Source organism: Bufo bufo, chromosome 1 (genome assembly GCF_905171765.1).
Source record: "Bufo bufo chromosome 1, aBufBuf1.1, whole genome shotgun sequence".
NCBI classification, from domain to species: Eukaryota; Metazoa; Chordata; class Amphibia; order Anura; family Bufonidae; genus Bufo; species Bufo bufo.
The window spans coordinates 515,413,000-515,434,386 of NC_053389.1; positions in this window are offsets into that span (position 1 = coordinate 515,413,000).

Below are 21,387 nucleotides of genomic sequence, written 5' to 3' on the forward strand. Positions count from 1 at the left end.
TTAAATTGGAGTTCTGATCACAGATTCTGTCCTATTCTCTCTCTGAAAGCACCAGCAGCATCCTCTCCCTACACTAGTAACATCAGAGTGATGTGCAGCACTACGTGACTGCAGCTTATATAGAGGCTGGGTCACATGCTGCACTGGCCAATCACAGCCATGCCGATAGTAGGCATAGCTGTGATGGCTTCTAAGGTCACACAGTTAAACGCTTGTTGATTGGCAGCCCTGCTGCCTTTCAAAAAGCGCTTAGAAATCGCCTAACAATGAACCCAAACTTTTACTGAAATGTTCGGGTTTGGGTCCGGGGTCCAAAAATCCTAAAGTTTGGTACGAACCCGAACTTTACAGTTCGGGTTCGCTCAACCCTAATAATATCGCTTGATAGCAATTGGACGGGCCTTTCTTTCTCGACGCTATATTGGACAAGAAACTTTCAAAACAGGTAGTTGGCGAAGCAGGGGAGTGAGGTAGTGTGTTTAATAAATGTCTCAAATGGAGATATTTATAGAAGTCTCTTTTATCGATACCAAAGTTCTCCATAATCTGCGAGAAAGGAAAAAGAGTCTGATCCTGAAGAATCATCCCTAGGGTGTCAATTCCTTTATTCCTGATAGGTCTAGGCCTGGAATTAGGGTTTGTAAAACCTGTAATGGTGTAGCAGGCCGCCTTAGGGGAATCAATGTCTTAATAAATGAACATCTAGTCCACAAATTCCTGCTTAAAAGGAGAGTGACGGGATAGGTGGGGTTTTCAGCTCAAAGAAGAGCTCCACGAGAATAACTTTGTATTAGATGTCTCCACTAAACACTGTTCCATTTTCACCTATTGTTTATTAGTATTGTTTCTCCATAAATATTTGAGTTGGTCTAGGATAGTTGCTCTATAATACATCAGAATAGAAGGACATCCCAGGCCTCCACGGGGGAAAAATAGAGTAGAGGCAAGTACTCTCGGTCTACCATTTGCCCAAATGAAGTTAAGTAGAATGTTTTGGACTTTTTTTAATAACTTGTAAGGGGACCGAGATGGGTAAGCAACGAAAATAATATATCTTAGGGTGTAAAAGCATCTTAACAGCAGCGATACACCCCAGCCATGAGACGGGATAAATCAAAAGGGATTTAACTAGTGATGAGCGAGCATGCTCGGCCGAATACCGGTTCGGCTCGAGCATCGCTATGCTCACCAGATCTGAATGCTCGGCTGAATACTTCGAGTGCTCGAGTACAATTTAATACAATGAAAGTCAATGGGAGAACTGAGCATCAAACCAGGCACCCCATGCTCTGAAGAAGAGAAGGTGTCTGATTCACAAAAAAAGGTTCAAAATTGATGGAAAGACCATCAAAATGGTTTGGAAACAGCATTAAGAGGATCGCTGGATGCATCTTGAACTCCTATCATCTACAACATACCATAAACAACAAGCCATTAATCCATCCATCCATGAGACAAACAACAGGCTTAGTTAGCATATCTTACACTGGCAGCCTTGTGCACTATAAGACATTCCAAACCAGCTCTCATCTGACTGGGAACCAGTAAGCCTCAAAGTTACTTCAAAACTGTTGGATGGCTTGGGTGGACCTGCACACCTAGATCAATATCATTAGGGAGACTAAAAGTTTTCTGATTGTCTTAAAATAATATCCAATAACCTTTCTATACAGTTTTGTCATGTAAAAACTAATTTGCATAAACAGGGGCATATGGGAAAGACATGCAAATGAGCAGAATCTGCCATGTTTTTCAGCTGTCATAAGACTATGAAAATCAATAGATGGTGCTATTATGACAACAGACTAATAGTTTTGTCAGAAGACTATGAAACCAATAGATGACGCTGTTCATAACTCAATGGTGCCATCTATTGGTTTCATAGTGTTCTGACAAGAATATTAGACTATGAATCTTATGACAAGCTTATTAGTGTAGCCTTTTGCATGGAAAATTCGCAATAAAAATTTGGGATTAAAATATTTGCGATCTACACTAGGATGATATCTGACACTGGGAAAGCTGGATAATAACTCAGTGATAAAATCTGACACTGGGAAAGCTGGGTAATAACTCAGTGAAGATATCTCACACTGGGAAAGGTGGGTAATAACTCAATGATAAAATCTGCCACTGGGAAAGTTGGGTAATAACTCAGTGAAGATATCTCACACTGGGAAAGGTGGGTAATAACTCAATGATAAAATCTGCCACTGGGAAAGTTGGGTGTTAACTCAGTGAAGATATCTGACACTGGGAAAGTTGGGTAATAACTCAGTGAAGATATCTGACACTGGGAAAGCTGGGTAGTAGGTCAGTGATAATATCTGACACTGGAAAAGATGGGTAATAACTGAGTGATGATATCTGACACTGGGAAAGCTGGGTAATTACTCAGTGATAAAATCTGACACTGGGAAACTTGGGTAATAACTCAGTGAAGATATCTGACACTGGGAAAGCTGGGTAATAACTCAGTGTAGATCGCAAATATTCTAATCACGAATTTTCCATGCAAAAGGCTACACTAATAAGGTTGTCATAAGACTCATAGTCTAATATTCTTGTCAGAAAACTATGAAACCAATAGATGGTGCTATTGAGTTATGAACAGCACCATCTATTGGTTTCATAGTCTTCTGACAAAACTATTAGTTTGTTGTCATAAGATTGTGAAACCAATAGATGGCGCTGTTCATAACTCAATAGGGCCATCTATTGGTTTTCATAGTCTTATGACAGCTGAAAAACAATGCAGATTCTGCTCATTTGCATGTCTTTCCTATATGCCCCTGTTTATGCAAATTAGTTTTTACATAACAAAACTGTATAGAAAGGTTATTGAATATTATGTTAGGACAATTAGAAAACTTTTTGTCGCCCTAATGATATTGATCTAGGTGTGCAGGTCCACCCAAGCCATCCAACAGATGCAAAATAACTTTAAGGTTTACTGGTTCTCAGTCAGATGAGAGCTGGTTTGGGATATCTCATGGTGCACAAGGATGCCATTGTAAGGTATGCTGGGTCTTTTCTGTCTCATGGATAGATTGATGGCTTGCACATACCTGGCTTTTGGCATATAGCCTTTGTGTGGTTGTATGTTGTACATAATAGGAGTTTAAGACGCATCCAGCTATCCTCTTAATGCTGTTTCCAAACCATTTTGATGGGGTTTCCATCAGTTTTCTAACCTTTTTTTATGAACTAGACAACTTTGGAAAATTGGGTTAAAATATCCATCACATGGGGTAGAGATGTTTCCGGTTTGCTAAGGAAAATTAGAACATTTCTCCGCAAAGAGTCCAATTTTATGTTCTTCTGAACCTATTCTGATGCCCTTAATATCTGGAGATGTTCTAATCTGCTGAGCCAATGGTTCCATAATCATATCAAAAATAAGAGGGGACAACGGGCACCCCTGCCTAACTCCATTGGTAATGGTGAATGAGTCAGAAATAGAGCCCGAGGTGGAGATCTTTGCAGAAGGGTTGGTGTATAATGCCATAATAGGGGTAAGAACATTAGTGGAAAGTTCCAAACTCCCTAGTACCTCCCTAATATATCCCCAGTGGTTGCTATCAAACGCCTTCTCCGCATCCAGAGAGAGAAGCAGAGAAGGTGTCCAACGTTTAGCCACCACCGATATTTAGAAATCTACGGGTCACATCTGAGGCCCTTCACAAAAACCACCTGATCATTGCAGATTATTGTGGGTAGAACATCATTCAGCCTGTGAGCCCAAATCTTCGCATATATTTTTAGGTCGATATTTAGGAGGGAAATAGGTCTAAAATTGGCTGGTGTGTCTGGAGGCTTCCTTGGTTTAGGTAAAGTAACAATTAGTGCTTCTAACATTTCTGCTGGGAATCTACTTGTTCTAGAAACATCATTATATACTTTAGTTAAATAGGGAGCAAGAGTGGCTTTGTGGGCCCTATAAAATTCACCTGTCAATCCGTATGGACCAGGGGATTTATGCAAGGGTAGTGATTCAGTAATTTTCACCACTTCCTGTTCAGTAATGTCTGCAGACAATTGTACTTGGGATGTGGAAATCTTAGAAAGGGAAATTTGGCTTAAGAATGACTCAATTCCATAATGAGGTGGTTGGTGTGTCGCATTGTCTTCTTTCAAATTATAGAGGGTATTGTAATAATTAGCAAAGAAGTTAGCAATTCTCTTAGGATCCATAATTTTTGTTCCATTTGGGCCCTGTAAGTATGGTATTTTGGATTTAAGAGTAAAGGATTTGAGACAACGAGCCAGCAAGGCTCCTGACTTATCGTGCCAATAATGTTTCAGATGAAGGTGTCTTAGTGCTAGGTCGAATTGATAGGTGTTAAGAGTATGTAGTTCGCCTTGTACCTTGGAAATCTTTTGAGCCAATTCAGCCGAGTACACCCCTTATTCCACCTATGAAGGTCTGTTAATTGCATTTGTAGGTTAAGCTGTTTAGCCTGTCTACTTTTCTTATCAAATGAGGATTGTTGTATAAAGCGTCCTCTCACTGTGGCTTTCATGGCACTCCAAAGTGTACTATTTGAAGTCATATCATTATCATTAAAGGAAAAATACTCTTCAATGAAACAGTGCATCTGTGGTTTATAGGTATTGTGAGTTATTCAGTCTCTATAGCAGAAAGGGGCTCAAACTCGATCGCTCGCCCACAAATATAGTGATAGGGGCATGGTCAGACCATGATATATTGTGGATGTTAGGCCTATTGCACACGACCGTATGGCCTTTCCAGTGTTTTGCGGTCCGTTTTTCATGGATCCGTTGTTCAGTTTTTTGTTTCCGTTGTGTTTCTGTTTCCGTTCCGTTTTTCCGTTCCGTTTTTCCGTATGGCATATACAGCATACAGTATTTACATAGATAAAATTGGTCTGGGCATAACATTTTCAATAGATGGTTCAGCAAAAAACGGAACGGAAATGGAAGACATACGGATGCATTTCCGTATGTGTTCCGTTTTTTTTGCGGACCCATTGACTTTAATGGAGTCACGGAACGTGATTTGCGGGCAATAATAGGACATGTTCTATGTTAAAACGGAACGGAAAAACAGAAATACGGAAACGGAATGCATACGGAGTTGAAATGAATGTTTCCGTATACGGACCGTATACGGAACGCAAAAAACACTTTTTTTTTTTGTCCCATTGTAAGGCTTCAGCTTTTCTGGGTTTGATCCCTGTTTCAATGCAGTACAATAAATGCTGTATTGTGTTGCATTGAACTGTCAGTGTCTTACAGTTGCCTAGGAGACCCAGCCAGGGAGCTGGATATCCTGGGCTTTCGTGGCTGTCAGGCTCCAATGCCTGTGTATGGCATCGGGAGGGGGGGGGGCAATGAAGTAAGAGGGAGCCCCCTTCCTCTTAAAACCCTACACACACCATGGTGGCATGTGAAGGGTTACTCCGCTAAAAACAAAGGGATAAGGCTTTAATGTCAACCCATCAGTACCACTAGTCAGCATTAAGCCAAAATATAATTATTCCAATTTATAAAAATAGGAATAATAGAATAATAGAAATCAGTTCTTTGATACCAGTTCTAAAAGTTTAGAGTAAGATTACATGTCATGATAATTAATGAATATAATTTCTTGCAGTATTTATAGTGAGCCTATAATGTATATTTCATGCATCATAGACACGTTTTATAGAAATGACTAATGAAATAGTAGATCCAGTAGTGGTGTGCATAGAAGATAACAAAAGGTTAAAGAGGATACGGCCAAACAGACCTATACCCCATCTTCCTAAAAATACCCATTGCATTCACATGGTGTGATTCTATAGTATGCCTTTGGGTCCATGCAATGAATGTGCTAAATTGAACCTTTCACCATAATATCAATAGATCATTGATTGGCTTGCAAGATCTATCTATCTATCTATCTATTTACAAATATACTTAAGAACTGAACTTAAGAATATATAATTGTCAATATTAATGTCAAACTTTTGTCTTATGGATAAAGAATGTCATGACAGTTTGGTTTGACATATATCCAGTGATGACTAAGACGTTAAGGAAGCAACTATTCCTATTATGCTGTGAGATGGAAGCTGCAGACATGTACTGTCAGAAAGTAGTTCTCAAGAAATAAAAAAAATATTGGCTAATAGAGAATTCAGAGCTTGAATTCTGCATCCTGTCTATTTTTATCTGCATATTGTGTCTTATATTTTTGGAATAATTAATTGTATGAAAGTCAGAATACAGTGAGTAACATATAAGGTATTACAAATATATTGTATTATTATTAGTTAAACTTAAAAATAGGAATAAATATCATTGACAGTTTGCTAATTATCCACATTACCTAGCAGGCCCTGTAAACAATTCACAATAAAACCCCAAACGAGACAACACTGAATTATTGTATAAACTGATCACATGTGTCCAATACATTGGGGAGATTTATCCAAACTGATGCGAATCAGTCTGCATGTCATAGCAGAGAATCATGCTTCACGTCACCCACCACTGGAACAGGCCACTGTCACATATTTAGGCCCAGGCACCCAGGCAGAGGAGAGAGGTCCCATAACAGAGATTCAGGCTTCATGTCAGCAGAGAATCAGTCTTCATGTCATAGCAGAGAATCAGGCTTCACGTCAACCACCACTGGAACAGGCCACTGTCACATATTTAGGCCCAGGCACCCAGGCAGAGGAGAGAGGTCCCATAACAGAGATTCAGGCTTCATGTCAGCAGAGAATCAGTCTTCATGTCATAGCAGAGAATTAGGCTTCACGTCACCCACCACTGGAACAGGCCACTGTCACATATTTAGGCCCAGGCACCCAGACAGAGGAGAGAGGTCCCGTAACAGCGAATCTGGCTTCATGTCAGCACAGAATCAGTCTTCATGTCATAGCAGAGAATCAGGCTTCACGTCACCCACCACTGGAACAGGCCACTGTCACATATTTAGGCCCAGGCACCCAGGCAGAGGAGAGAGGTCCCATAACAGAGATTCAGGCTTCATGTCAGCAGAGAATCAGTCTTCATGTCATAGCAGAGAATCAGGCTTCACGTCACCCACCACTGGAACAGGCCACTGTCACATATTTAGGCCCCGGCACCCAGACAGAGGAGAGGTTCATTTAACTTTGGGTTGCCCCGCAATATAATGGTAAAATGAAAATAAAAATAGGATTGAATGAGGAAGTGCCCTGGAGTACAATAATATATTGTTAAGGGGAGGTAGTTAATGTCTAATCTGCACAAGGGATGGACAGGTCCTGTGGGATCCATGCCTGGTTCATTTTTATGAACGTCAGCTTGTCCACATTGGCTGTAGACAGGCGGCTGCGTTTGTCTGTAATGACGCCCCCTGCCGTGCTGAATACACGTTCAGACAAAACGCTGGCCGCCGGGCAGGCCAGCACCTCCAAGGCATAAAAGGCTAGCTCTGGCCACGTGGACAATTTGGAGACCCAGAAGTTGAATGGGGCCGAACCATCAGTCAGTACGTGGAGGTGTGTGCACAGGTACTGTTCCACCATGTTAGTGAAATGTTGCCTCCTGCTAACACGTTCCGTATCAGGTGGTGGTGCAGTTAGCTGTGGCGTGGTGACAAAACTTTTCCACATCTCTGCCATGCTAACCCTGCCCTCAGAGGAGCTGGGCGTGACACAGCTGCGTTGGCGACCTCTTGCTCCTCCTCTGCCTTCGCCTTGGGCTTCCACTGGTTCCCCTGTGACATTTGGGAATGCTCTCAGTAGCGCGTCTACCAACGTGCGCTTGTACTCGCGTATCTTCCTATCACGCTCCAGTGTAGGAAGTAAGGTGGGCACATTGTCATTGTACCGGGGATCCAGCTGGGTGGCAACCCAGTAGTCCGCACACGTTAAAATGTGGGCAACTCTGCTGTCGTTGCGCAGGCACTGCAGCATGTAGTCGCTCATGTGTGCCAGGCTGCCCAGAGGTAAGGACAAGCTATCCTCTGTGGGAGGCGTATCGTCATCGTCCTGTGTTTCCCCCCAGCCACGCACCAGTGATGGGCCCGAGCTGCTTTGGGTGCCACCCCGCTGTGAACATGCTTCATCCTCATCCTCCTCCACCTCCTCCTCATCCTCGTCCTCCTCGTCCTCCAGTAGTGGGCCCTGTCTGGCCACATTTGTACCTGGCCTCTGGTGTTGCAAAAAACCTCCCTCTAAATCACTTCGAAGAGACTGGCCTGAAAGTGCTAAAAATGACCCCTCTTCCTCCTCTTCCTCCTGGGCCACCTCCTCTTCCATCATCGCCCTAAGTGTTTTCTCAAGGAGAAATAGAAGTGGTATTGTAACGCTGATAACGGCGTCATCGCCACTGGCCATGTTGGTGAGGTACTCGAAACAGCGCAACAGGGCACACAGGTCTCGCATGGAGGTCCAGTCATTGGTAGTGAAGTGGTGCTGTTCCGCAGTGCGACTGACCCGTGCGTGCTGCAGCTGAAACTCCACTATGGCCTGCTGCTGCTCGCACAGTCTGTCCAGCATGTGCAAGGTGGAGTTCCACCTGGTGGGCACATCGCATATGAGGCGGTGAGCGGGAAGGCCGAAGTTACGCTGTAGCGCAGACAGGCGTGCAGCAGCAGGGTGTGAACGCCGGAAGCGCACACAGACGGCCCGCACTTTATGCAGCAGCTCTGACATGTCGGGGTAGTTGCGAATGAACTTCTGCACCACCAAATTCAGCAAATGCGCCAGGCAAGGTATGTGCGTCAAACCGGCTAGTCCCAGAGCTGCAACGAGATTTCGCCCATTATCGCACACCACCAGGCCGGGCTTGAGGCTCACCGGCAGCAACCACTCGTCGGTCTGTTGTTCTATACCCCGCCACAACTCCTGTGCGGTGTTTGGCCTGTCCCCCAAACATATGAGTTTCAGAACGGCCTGCTGACGTTTACCCCGGGCTGTGCTGAAGTTGGTGGTGAAGGTGTGTGGCTGACTGGATGAGCAGGTGGAAGAAGAGGAGGAGGAAGCTGAGTAGGAGGAGGAGGAGACAGGAGGCAAAGAATGTTGCCCTGCGATCCTTGGCGGCGGAAGGACGTGCGCCAAACAGCTCTCCGCCTGGGGCCCAGCCGCCACTACATTTACCCAGTGTGCAGTTAGGGAGATATAGCGTCCCTGGCCGTGCTTACTGGTCCACGTATCTGTGGTTAGGTGGACCTTGCCACAGATGGCGTTGCGCAGTGCACACTTGATTTTATCGGACACTTGGTTGTGCAGGGAAGGCACGGCTCTCTTGGAGAAGTAGTGCCGGCTGGGAACAACATACTGTGGGACAGCAAGCGACAGGTGCCAACGTTCCTCCAGAGGCGGAGGAAGAGGCCGAGGCAGCGGCTGCAGCAGAAGAGGCCGAGGCGGCAGCAGCAGCAGAAGAGGTAGCAGGGGGAGCCTGAGTGACTTCTTTGTTTTTAAGGTGTTTACTCCACTGCAGTTCATGCTTTGCATGCAGGTGCCTGGTCATGCAGATTGTGCTAAGGTTCAGAACGTTAATGCCTCGCTTCAGGCTCTGATGGCACAGCGTGCAAACCACTCGGGTCTTGTCGTCAGCACATTGTTTAAAGAAGTGCCATGCCAGGGAACTCCTTGAAGCTGCCTTTAGGGTGCTCGGTCCCAGATGGCGGCGGTCAGTAGCAGGCGGAGTCTCTTGGCGGCGGGTGTTCTGATTTTTCCCACTGCTCCCTCTTTGTCTTTTGCTACGCTGTTGGCTCGGTCTCACCACTGCCTCTTCCTCCGAACTGTGAAAGTCAGTGGCACGACTTTCATTCCATGTGGGGTCTAGGACCTCATTGTCCCCTGCATCGTCTTCCACCCAGTCTTGATCCCTGACCTCCTGTTCAGTTTGCACACTGCAGAAAGACTCAGCAGTTGGCACCTGTGTTTCGTCATCATCAGAGACGTGCTGAGGTGGTATTCCCATGTCCTCATCATCAGGAAACATAAGTGGTTGTGCGTTAATGCATTCTATCTCTTCCACCCCTGGGGAAGGGCTAGGTGGATGCCCTTGGGAAACCCTGCCAACAGAGTCTTCAAACAGCATAAGAGACTGCTGCATAACTTGAGGCTCAGACAGTTTCCCTGATATGCATGGGGGTGATGTGACGGACTGATGGGCTTGGTTTTCATGCGCCATCTGTGCGCTTTCTGCAGAAGACTGGGTGGGAGATAATGTGAACGTGCTGGATGCACTGTCGGCCACCCAATAGACTAATGCCTGTACCTGCTCAGGCCTTACCATCCTTAGAACGGCATTGGGCCCCACCAAATATCCTTGTAAATTCTGGCGGCTACTGGGACCTGAGGTAGTTGGTACACTAGGACGTGTGGCTGTGGCAGAACGGCCACGTCCTCTCCCAGCACCAGAGGGTCCACTAACACCACCACGACCATGTCCATGTCCGCGTCCCTTACTAGTTGTTTTCCTCATTGTTACCGTTCACCACAATAAGAAAAATATTATTCGGGCCAATGTATTGAATTAAAATTCAGGCCTTTTTTTACAGACACCTAACACTGTCTGGCTATCTATTTAGGTACCGTATTACACTAATACAGGCACACAAGTAATGACAGATTTGGTTGAATATAAATGTGAGGCCTATTTTTTACGCGCTGTGTGACAGATATACCTTTAATCACAGAATTAGACTTGTATCTGCACTGTAGCGTGTGTGTTAAGTTTTTCAGAATGACACTATCAGCACCTTCAATCTAAGATATCCTTTTTGGGATAGATTTAAAGTAGGCCTGATATAGCAGAAACTACTAATTTTGAGAATGGCAAATTTGGGAATAGTTTTTCAACCCAGAACAAAAACTGTGCTTTTACGGTCACTACAAATAATTTGACCAGCTAAAACAGTACAGATTTGGTTGAATATAAATGTGAAGCCTATTTTTTACGCGCTGTGTGACAGATATACCTTTAATCACAGAATTAGACTTGTATCTGCACTGTAGCGTGTGTGTTAAGTTTTTCAGAATGACACTATCAGCACCTTCAATCTAAGATATCCTTTTTGGGATAGATTTAAAGTAGGCCTGATATAGCAGAAACTACAAATTTTGAGAATGGCAAATTTGGAAATAGTTTTTCAACCCAGAACAAAAACTGTGCTTTTACGGTCACTACAAATAATTTGACCAGCTAAAACAGTACAGATTTGGTTGAATATAAATGTCAGGCCTATTTTTTAGGCGCTGGGTGACAGGCTCAACTTGCCCCTGATGTAGTATATGGCCAAAAAATAACCACACTATTGATGGTTTAATGCACTTGGGTGACACAGGCTCAGCCTGCACCTGATGTAGGATATAGCAAAAAATAACCACACTATTGATGGTTAAATGCACATGGTGGTAGCTTGTGCTGGCACACCACAAGCCACAAAATGGCCGCAGATCACCCCAGAAAAAAGTGATATAAAAACGCTCTGGGCAGCCTAAAAAAAGTGAGCAATTAAATATCAACACTTCAATGATCCACAGCTGGAGATCGATCACTGAATTAAGTCTTTTGGAGGAGTTAATCTGCCTAATTTCGCCCTAACGTCGCAGCAGCAACCTCTCCCTACGCTTGTATCAGCAGAGTGACGTGCAGCGCTACGTGACCCAAGCTTATATAGAGGCTGGGTCACATGCTGCACTGGCCAATCACAGCCATGCCAATAGTAGGCAAGGCTGTGATGGCCTCTTGGGGCAAGTAGTATGACGCTTGTTGATTGGCTGCTTTGCAGCCTTTCAAAAAGCACCAAGAAAGCGCCGAACACCGAACCCGAACCTGGACTTTTACGAAAATGTTCGGGTTCGGGTCCGTGTCACGGACACCCCAAAACTATACAGTTCGGGTTCGCTCATCCCTAGTTAAGAGGTATGCTTACAGTATAAATAAAAGCTCTAGCTGTTTCCATTAATCTATCACTTTTTTGGGGGGTTTTGAAATCCCTACTTCATTATTTACTTCCAGGTTAAAAAAATTGCTTTAATAGGTGGTAATTTAGTAACCTTTTGAAGCACTATTGCTGCTAAATTTAGTTTCTACACCGCCTTATCCACCTTCTGAAAAGGCGGTGAGCCAAGGGCAGGGCATGGGTGGGATTTATCATCATTTACTCAATTTTGGCTGGTGCAGGGGATATTAAGAACAGACTAGAAAATGCTGCACTTGACAAATGACCCCCATAATATTACAACCAACTATGAAGGTTTTTGTTCAATTACAGCATAAGTTATGATATTGAGAACAGGATGAATTGATAGAGAAAGTATGTTAGGGTACTTTCACACTTGCGTTGTGAAGATCCGGCAGACAGTTCCGTCGCCGCCGGATCCAGAAATTCTTGTGGAAACGGATAGCATTTGTAGACGGATCCGGATACGTTTAACAAATGCATTGAAACACCGGATCCGTCTCTCCGATGTCATTCAGAAAAATGGATCCTGTATTTACTCTTTTTGCATTTTTAAAGGTCTGCGCATGCGCAGACCGGAAAACCGGATCTGTTTTGCCGGAACACTTGGTGCCAGATCCGGCATTAATGCATTTCTTTTTTCTTTTATTGTAAGATTCTTTTAATTGATTTTTTAACAAGAATGTCATAACAAAACATTGTCAAGAAATTTGGATACATAAAGCTCAATGTGCAGCATTGTCTTCATCATAAATATCTAGACAATTTGAAAACAGAGAAATGTCTTGGCTATATCAATTTTATTATGTCTCTGTATCTTGACCTATAATCCAATATAAAAGAGGTTCTATTGAACTGTTTTGAAGAGAGAAGACAAGTAAAAATCGTCTGATAGCATACATGGGTAACATGAAATAATTGTAAACTAGCCAAATACAGGGGGGGGTCTGGGTTAGTAAATTCAAGAAAAACAGGGTGTCGAATGAATCATTCAGTGTGTCCGAAATTTAAACGGCTAAAGAATATAGATATTTTATGTCATCCACGCTAGTCCAATTGGATTTTAAGTGGTCAGTTTTGAGAGTGTGGTTTAAAACCTTAGGTCTAATTGTGTGCATATTAATCAGATTTTGAGTTGCCCTGAGTTGGGTTTACTATTTGCTACTCTCGGACTGTTTCCTTTTAGACCAAGGTGCCAAGATTATTTAAAATTTATGATGGCTTTTGAGCTCCCAATGGGATAGCTCTTCAAGCCTTGCCAAATCATTTACATTGATCATCCAATGCGCGAATGTAGGTGCCCTTTCTGATTTCTAATTATTCGCTATAAGTAGGGATGAGCGAACCCGAACTGTATAGTTCGGGTTCGTACCGAATTTTGGGGTGTCCGTGACACGGACCCGAACCCGAACATTTTCATAAAAGTCTGGGTTCGAGTTCGGTGTTCGGCGCTTTCTTAGCGCTTTTTGAAAGGCTGCAAAGCAGCCAATCAACAAGCATCATACTACTTGCCCCAAGAGGCCATCACAGCCATGCCTACTATTGGCATGGCTGTGATTGGCCAGTGCAGCATGTGACCCAGCCTCTATATAAGCTTGGGTCACGTAGCGCTGCATGTCACTCTGCTGATACAAGTGTAGGGAGAGGTTGCAGCTGCGACGTTAAAGCGAGATTAGGCAGTGATTAACTCCTCCAAAAGACTTCATTCAGTGATCGATCTACAGCTGTGGATCATTGAACTGCTGCTATTCAATTGCTCACTGTTTTTAGGCTGCCCAGAGCGTTTTTCAGTCACTTTTTTCTGGAATGATCGGCGGCCATTTTGTGGCTTGGGGTGCGCCAGCACAAGCTGCCACCAAGTACATTTAATCATCAATAGTGTGGTTATTTTTTGCTATATCCTACATCAGGGTCAAGCTTTCATCAAGTGCATTTAACCATCAATAGTGTGGTTATTTTTTGGCCATATACTACATCAGGGGCAAGCTGAGCCTGTCACCCAAGTGCATTTAACCATCAATAGTGTGGTTATTTTTTGCTATATCCTACATCAGGGTCAAGCTTTCATCAAGTGCATTTAACCATCAATAGTGTGGTTATTTTTTGGCCATATACTACATCAGGGGCAAGCTGAGCCTGTCACCCAAGTGCATTTAACCATCAATAGTGTGGTTATTTTTTGCTATATCCTACATCAGAATCAAGCTTTCATCAAGTGCATTTAACCATCAATAGTGTGGTTATTTTTTGGCCATATACTACATCAGGGGCAAGTTCAGCCTGTCAGAAGTGCATTTAACCATCAATAGTGTGGTTATTTTTTGGCCAAATACTACATCAGGGGCAAGTTGAGCCTGTCACCCAGCGCCTAAAAAATAGGCCTCACATTTATATTCATCCAAATCTGTCATTACTGCTTTAGCTGGTCAAGTTATTTAGTGTCCGTCAAAGCACAGTTTTTGTTCTGGGTTGAAATACAATTCCCAATTTTGCAATTGTCAAAATTAGTGGTTTCTGCTGTATCAGGACTACTTTAAATCTATCCCTAAAAGGGTATATTAGATTCACACACTTCACACACACGCTACAGTGCAGATCCAAGTCTAATTCTGTGATTAAACGTATACCCGTCACCCAGCGCCTAAAAAATAGGCCTCACATTTATATTCATCCAAATCTGTCATTACTATTTTAGCTGGTCAAGTTATTTTTAGTGTCCTTCAAAGCACAGTTTTTGTTCTGGGTTGAAAAACAATTCCCAATTTTGCAATTCTCAAAATTAGTGGTTTCTGCTGTATCAGGCCTACTTTAAATCTATCCCGAAAAGGGTATATTAGATTCAAGGTGCTGATAGGGTAATTCTCAACAACTTCACACACACACGCTACAGTGCAGATCCAAGTCTAATTCTGTGATTAAACGTATACCTGTCACCCAGCGCCTAAAAAATAGGCCTCACATTTATATTCATCCAAATCTGTCTTTACTGTTTTAGCTGGTCAAGTTATTTAGTGTCCGTCAAAGCACAGTTTTTGTTCTGGGTTGAAAAACAATTCCCAAATTTGCAATTCTCAAAATTAGTGGTTTCTGCTGTATCAGGCCTACTTTAAATCTATCCCTAAAAGGGTATATTAGATTCAAGGTGCTGATAGGGTAATTCTCAAAAACTTCACACACACGCTACAGTGCAGATCCAAATCTAATTCTGTGATTAAACGTATACCTGTCACCCAGCGCCTAAAAAATAGGCCTCACATTTATATTCATCCAAATCTGTCATTACTGTTTTAGCTGGTCAAGTTATTTAGTGTCCGTCAAAGCACAGTTTTTGTTCTGGGTTGAAAAACAATTCCCAAATTTGCAATTCTCAAAATTAGTGGTTTCTGCTGTACTGTATCAGGCCTACTTTAATTCTATCCCTAAAAGGGTATATTAGATTCAAGGTGCTGATAGGGTAATTCTCAACAACTTCACACACACGCTACAGTGCAGATCCAAGTCTAATTCTGTGATTAAACGTATACCTGTCACCCAGCGCCTAAAAAATAGGCCTCACATTTATATTCATCCAAATCTGTCATTACTGTTTTAGCTGGTCAAGTTATTTAGTGTCCGTCAAAGCACAGTTTTTGTTCTGGGTTGAAAAACAATTCACAAATTTGCAATTCTCAAAATTTGTGGTTTCTGCTGTATCAGGCCTACTTTAAATCTATCCCTAAAAGGGTATATTAGATTTAAGGTGCTGATAGGGTAATTCTCAAGAACTTCACACACACGCTACAGTGCAGATCCAAGTCTAATTCTGTGATTAAACGTATACCTGTCATCCAGCGCCTAAAAAATAGGCCTCACATTTATATTCACCTAAATCTGTACTTTTTTAGCTGGTCAAGTTATTTTTAGTGTCCGAAAAAGCACAGTTTTTGTTCTGGGTTGAAAACCAAATCCCAAATTTGCAATTCTCAAAATTAGTGGTATCTGCTGTATCAGGCCTACTTTAAATCTATCCCTAAAAGGGTATATTAGATTCAAGGTGTGTCATGGTCTTACCTTCTTGCTGTTCTCCTTCGTTTGACATGTGCTGGCGGCCATCTTGGTTTCTGGGTTTCTTGTAGCCTTCCACCCTGCGGCTCCTCCTTCCCACTGGGAGGAGCTAGATGCCTAGCTCATATATATAGGAGGTCTGTGGCTTCAGTTCCTTGCTTGGTCCTCCTGTGTTCACATGCTTCTAAGACTGCTGCTGCTTCTGGTTCCTGATCCTGGCTTCGTCTGACTACCCTGCTGGTTCCTGATCCTGGCTTCGTCTGACTACCCTGCTGGTTCCTGATCCTGGCTTCGTCTGACTACCCTGCTGGTTCCTGATCCTGGCTTCGTCTGACTACCCTTCTGGTTCCTGATCTCTGGCCTCTCAAAGACTCTGCTTCGGTTTCACCATTCGTTTGGACTTTTGCTTTACAGCTTTATTTTCAATAAAGCCCTCTTATTTTCACTTATCTCTTGTTGTACGTCTGGTTCATGGTTCCGTGACATTAGGACCAAGCCATGAGTTCTGACGGTACAGGGCCATCCTCGCTACCCATGCTGGTTGCCAGACTTGATCAGCAGGATCACCTGTTGGGTCGGTTCGCTGTGGCGTTGCAAACCCTGCTTGAACGCACGGCTCATTTCGCTCCCGTTGCCGATGGGTCGGTTGTCGCTCCTACTGCCGCTCCGGTTGTTGCGCCAGAGTCTACCCCGACACCTGTTGTTGCGCCTGCGGTGTTTCGGGGTATGATCGGTTCTGCCCCTCTTCCACAGCGCTTTGGGAGAGAGCCAACTCAGTGCCGAGGTTTCCTTAACCAGGTGGGCTGGTTATTTCGAGTTGCTGCCACATGCCTTTCCTACTGAGAGATCAAAGGTGGGCTTCTTGATCTCGCTGCTCTCGGACAAGGCCTTGGCCTGGGCCAGCCCTTTATGGGAGAACAACAATCCGGTGGTTGCCGAGTTTTCCGGTTTTGTTGCTTCTCTTCGGAAGGTATTCGATGTGCCGGCTCGTGCTGCCTCTGCTGCGAAGCTCCTTATGTCCATCAGACAGGGTTCACGATCCGTAGCTGAATACGCCATTGAGTTTCGTACCCTGGCAGCAGAGGTGGGCTGGAATAATGAGGCTCTGGTCGCTGCTTTCTCTCATGGTCTCTCGGATGCCTTGAAGGATGAGGTTGCAGCTAAGGACCTACCAGTGGAGCTCGAGTCTCTTATTTCTTTCCTGATTTTGATTGACACCAGACTCAGGGAGAGACCTTCCTTTAAGGAGAGCCTGCGGAGGTCTTCTAACAGATTGGCGCCTACGTTTGCTGTCCCACCCGTGCCTCCCTCTCCTCCCACGCCTCCTGGGGATGACTTGTCTGGGGGTGAACCCATGCAGCTGGGGTTTGCTCGCCTGTCCGAGGGGGAGAGGGTACTCCGGAGACGCGAGGGTCGATGCATGTACTGTGGTCTCGGTGGGCATTTTCGGTTGGCATGTCCGAACCGTCCGGGAAACGCTCGTACCTGAGATCCTGTCGGGGGCAGATCTTGGGTGGAGTCTCCTCGTCCCCGGTTTCCCGTGTTGACAAACCACTGATCACTGTTGTCCTCTCCTGGGTCGGGGGCTCGGTGACGACCCAGGCGTTGGTGGACTCTGGTGCTGGTGGTTTGTTCATTGATAGTGTGTTCGCTGCCGCCAATTCCATTCCTCTGCAGGCTCGAGGTTCCCCACTGGCTCTTGAGGCGATAGACGGCAGACCCCTTCTGTCGTCACACGTGACTCATGAGACCCTTCCAGTGGGGATAGCCATTGGTGCCGTTCACAGAGAGTCGGTCTGTCTCCAGGTTATTTCGTCTCCACACTACTCGGTGGTCTTGGGGTACCCCTGGCTCCAGAAGCATAATCCGACTTTCGATTGGAGATCGGCCGAGATCCTCTCGTGGTCACCGCAGTGTGGGGCTAGTTGCATCCATGGGTCTGTCAAGTTGCTGTGTACTTCCTCGGACTCTCTGTTGCCTCCTGAATACGAGGAGTACCGGGATGTATTCGATAAGGTGCGCGCGGTTGCCCTACCTCCGCACCGCCCATACGATTGTGCCATAGAGTTACAACCTGGTGCCGTTCCTCCTCGTGGCAAAGTCTATCCACTGTCGGTAGCGGAGAATGAGGCCATGGAGGAGTACGTGAGGGAGGCGCTTTCACGCGGACACATTCGCAAATCCTCGTCCCCGGCAGGGGCTGGATTTTTCTTTGTGAAAAAGAAGGGCGGTGAGTTGAGGCCTTGCATCGATTACAGGGGTCTCAATCGCATCACGATCAAGAACGCTTACCCGATACCCTTGATTTCCGAGCTGTTCGATCGCCTTAAAGGGGCCACGGTCTTTACCAAACTCGACCTGAGGGCGGCATATAACCTGGTAAGGATCAAGGCGGGCGATGAGTGGAAGACCGCGTTTAACACCAGGACCGGTCATTATGAATCCTTGGTTATGCCCTTTGGGTTGTGCAATGCGCCCGCAGTCTTTCAGGAATTCATCAACGATGTTTTCCGTGACCTGTTGCAGCAGTGTGTGGTGGTCTATTTGGATGACATCTTGGTATATTCTGAATCCATGGAGGCCCACATTCTGGATGTCAGACGAGTGTTGCAACGGTTACGAGAGAACAAGCTGTTCGGTAAGCTTGAGAAATGCGAATTTCACCGATCCCAGGTAACCTTCTTAGGTTACATCATTTCCGCTGAGGGGTTCTCCATGGATCCTGAGAAGGTTTCGGCTGTCTTACAGTGGCCCCAGCCCAGTGGTCTTCGTTCCCTGCAGCGCTTTTTGGGCTTCGCCAATTATTATCGGAAGTTCATCAGGGACTTTTCCATGCTGGCCAAGCCTCTCACGGATCTGACCAGGAAGGGCAGTAATTCCCAGGTCTGGCCGCTCGAGGCCATCCGAGCTTTTGAGGCCCTAAAGTCCGCTTTTGTGTCGGCTCAGATTCTGTCGCATCCCAACCCTGGGTTGCCCTTTGTCCTCGAGGTGGACGCGTCTGAGACGGGAGTAGGCGCCCTTCTGTCTCAGCGTAGAACACCAGAGGGTCCTCTGCTTCCTTGTGGGTTTTACTCCCGGAAACTGTCTTCCGCGGAGTGCAACTATCAGATTGGTGACAGGGAGTTATTGGCCATCGTGCAGGCCCTTAAAGAATGGAGGCACTTGCTCGAGGGTTCGGTGGTTCCGGTTCTCATCCTGACGGACCATAAGAATCTGACCTACCTTTCTGAGGCCAAGAGATTGACACCACATCAGGCCAGATGGGCTCTGTTCTTGTCACGTTTTAATTACGTGGTCTCCTACCTACCCGGTTCCAAGAACATCAGGGCCGATGCCCTATCACGGCAGTACTCCGAGCTGTCCAGGGAGGAGTCGATTCCGACTTCAGTCATACCTCAGATCCTGGCCGCCATTCGCACCAGCCTGACCTCTCCCCTGGGTGAGCAGATTTTGGCGGCTCAATCTGGTGCTCCCCCTGGGAGACCCAACGGCAGATGTTTTGTGCCTGAGGAGTTGCGCACTCGGTTGTTGCGAACCTACCATAACTCCAAGACCGCGGGGCATCCTGGAAAGAATCAGCTGTCCTGGGCTGTTTCACGTCTGTTCTGGTGGCCTTCCCTACGTTCCGACATCGCCGCATATGTAGCGGCATGCTCCGTTTGTGCCCAGAGTAAGTCCCCTCGGCACCTTCCGTTGGGCCTTCTGCAACCCATAGCCACCGGGGAGCGCCCATGGTCACACCTGGGGATGGATTTCATTGTGGACCTCCCTGCATCCCGAGGCCATACGGTCATTCTCATGATTGTGGATCGGTTTTCCAAAATGTGCCACTGTGTTCCTCTCAAGAAGTTACCCTCTGCACAAGAGTTGGCCACGATTTTTGCCAGGGAGGTCTTCCGGTTGCACGGTTTGCCCAAGGAGGTTGTGTCGGATCGGGGGAGTCAGTTTGTGTCCAGGTTCTGGCGCGCCTTTTGCTCCCAGTTGGGGATTCATCTCTTCTTCTCCTCGGCCTACCACCCTCAGTCCAATGGGGCCGCAGAACGATCCAATCAGGCCTTGGAGCAATTCCTTCGTTGCTATGTCTCCGATCACCAAGACAATTGGGTTGACCTTCTGCCTTGGGCTGAGTTTGCCAGGAACACGGCGGTGAACTCTTCCTCTGGGACGTCTCCCTTCATGGCCAATTATGGGTTCCAACCTGCCGTGTTACCGGAGGTATTCTCTCCCCAGGATATTCCGGCTGTGGAGGATCACCTTTCCGTCCTACGTGCTTCTTGGGTACAGATCCAGAAGTCCCTTGAGGCCTCTGCGCAGCGCCAGAGACTCCAGGCTGATCGCAGACGAGCGCCTGCTCCTTCCTACCAGGTCGGAGACCGTGTATGGTTGTCCACCCGCAACCTCAACCTTCGAGTGCCCACTCCCAAGCTGGCGCCTCACTTTGTTGGTCCCTTCCGAGTGCTTCGCAGGGTAAACCCGGTAGCCTATGCCCTTGCGCTTCCTCCTGACATGCGGATCTCTAACGTGTTTCATGTCTCCCTGTTGAAGCCACTGGTGTGTAATCGTTTCACTTCCTCGGTTCCTCGGCCTCGTCCGGTCCGAGTGGGCAATCATGAGGAGTATGAGGTGAGCAATATCCTGGACTCACGCCTGGTCCGCGGTCGGGTGCAGTTTTTGGTCCATTGGCGTGGTTATGGTCCAGAGGAGCGTTCCTGGGTTCCCTCCGCAGATGTCCATGCTCCTGCCTTGCTCCGAGCCTTCCACGCTCGCTTCCCTCAGAAACCATTTTTTGCTCCGCGGAGGAGGGGCCCTTGAGGGGGAGGTACTGTCATGGTCTTACCTTCTTGCTGTTCTCCTTCGTTTGACATGTGCTGGCGGCCATCTTGGTTTCTGTGTTTCTTGTAGCCTTCCACCCTGCGGCTCCTCCTTCCCACTGGGAGGAGCTGGATGCCTAGCTCATATATATAGGAGGTCTGTGGCTTCAGTTCCTTGCTTGGTCCTCCTGTGTTCACATGCTTCTAAGACTGCTGCTGCTTCTGGTTCCTGATCCTGGCTTCGTCTGACTACCCTGCTGGTTCCTGATCCTGGCTTCGTTTGACTACCCTGCTGGTTCCTGATCCTGGCTTCGTCTGACTACCCTGCTGGTTCCTGATCCTGGCTTCGTCTGACTACCCTTCTGGTTCCTGATCTCTGGCCTCTCAAAGACTCTGCTTCGGTTTCACCATTCGTTTGGACTTTTGCTTTACAGCTTTATTTTCAATAAAGCCTTCTTATTTTCACTTATCTCTTGTTGTACGTCTGGTTCATGGTTCCGTGACAAGGTGCTGATAGGGTAATTCTCAAAAACTTCACACACACGCTACAGTGCAGATCCAAGTCTAATTCTGTGATTAAACGTATACCTGTCACCCAGCGCCTAAAAAATAGGC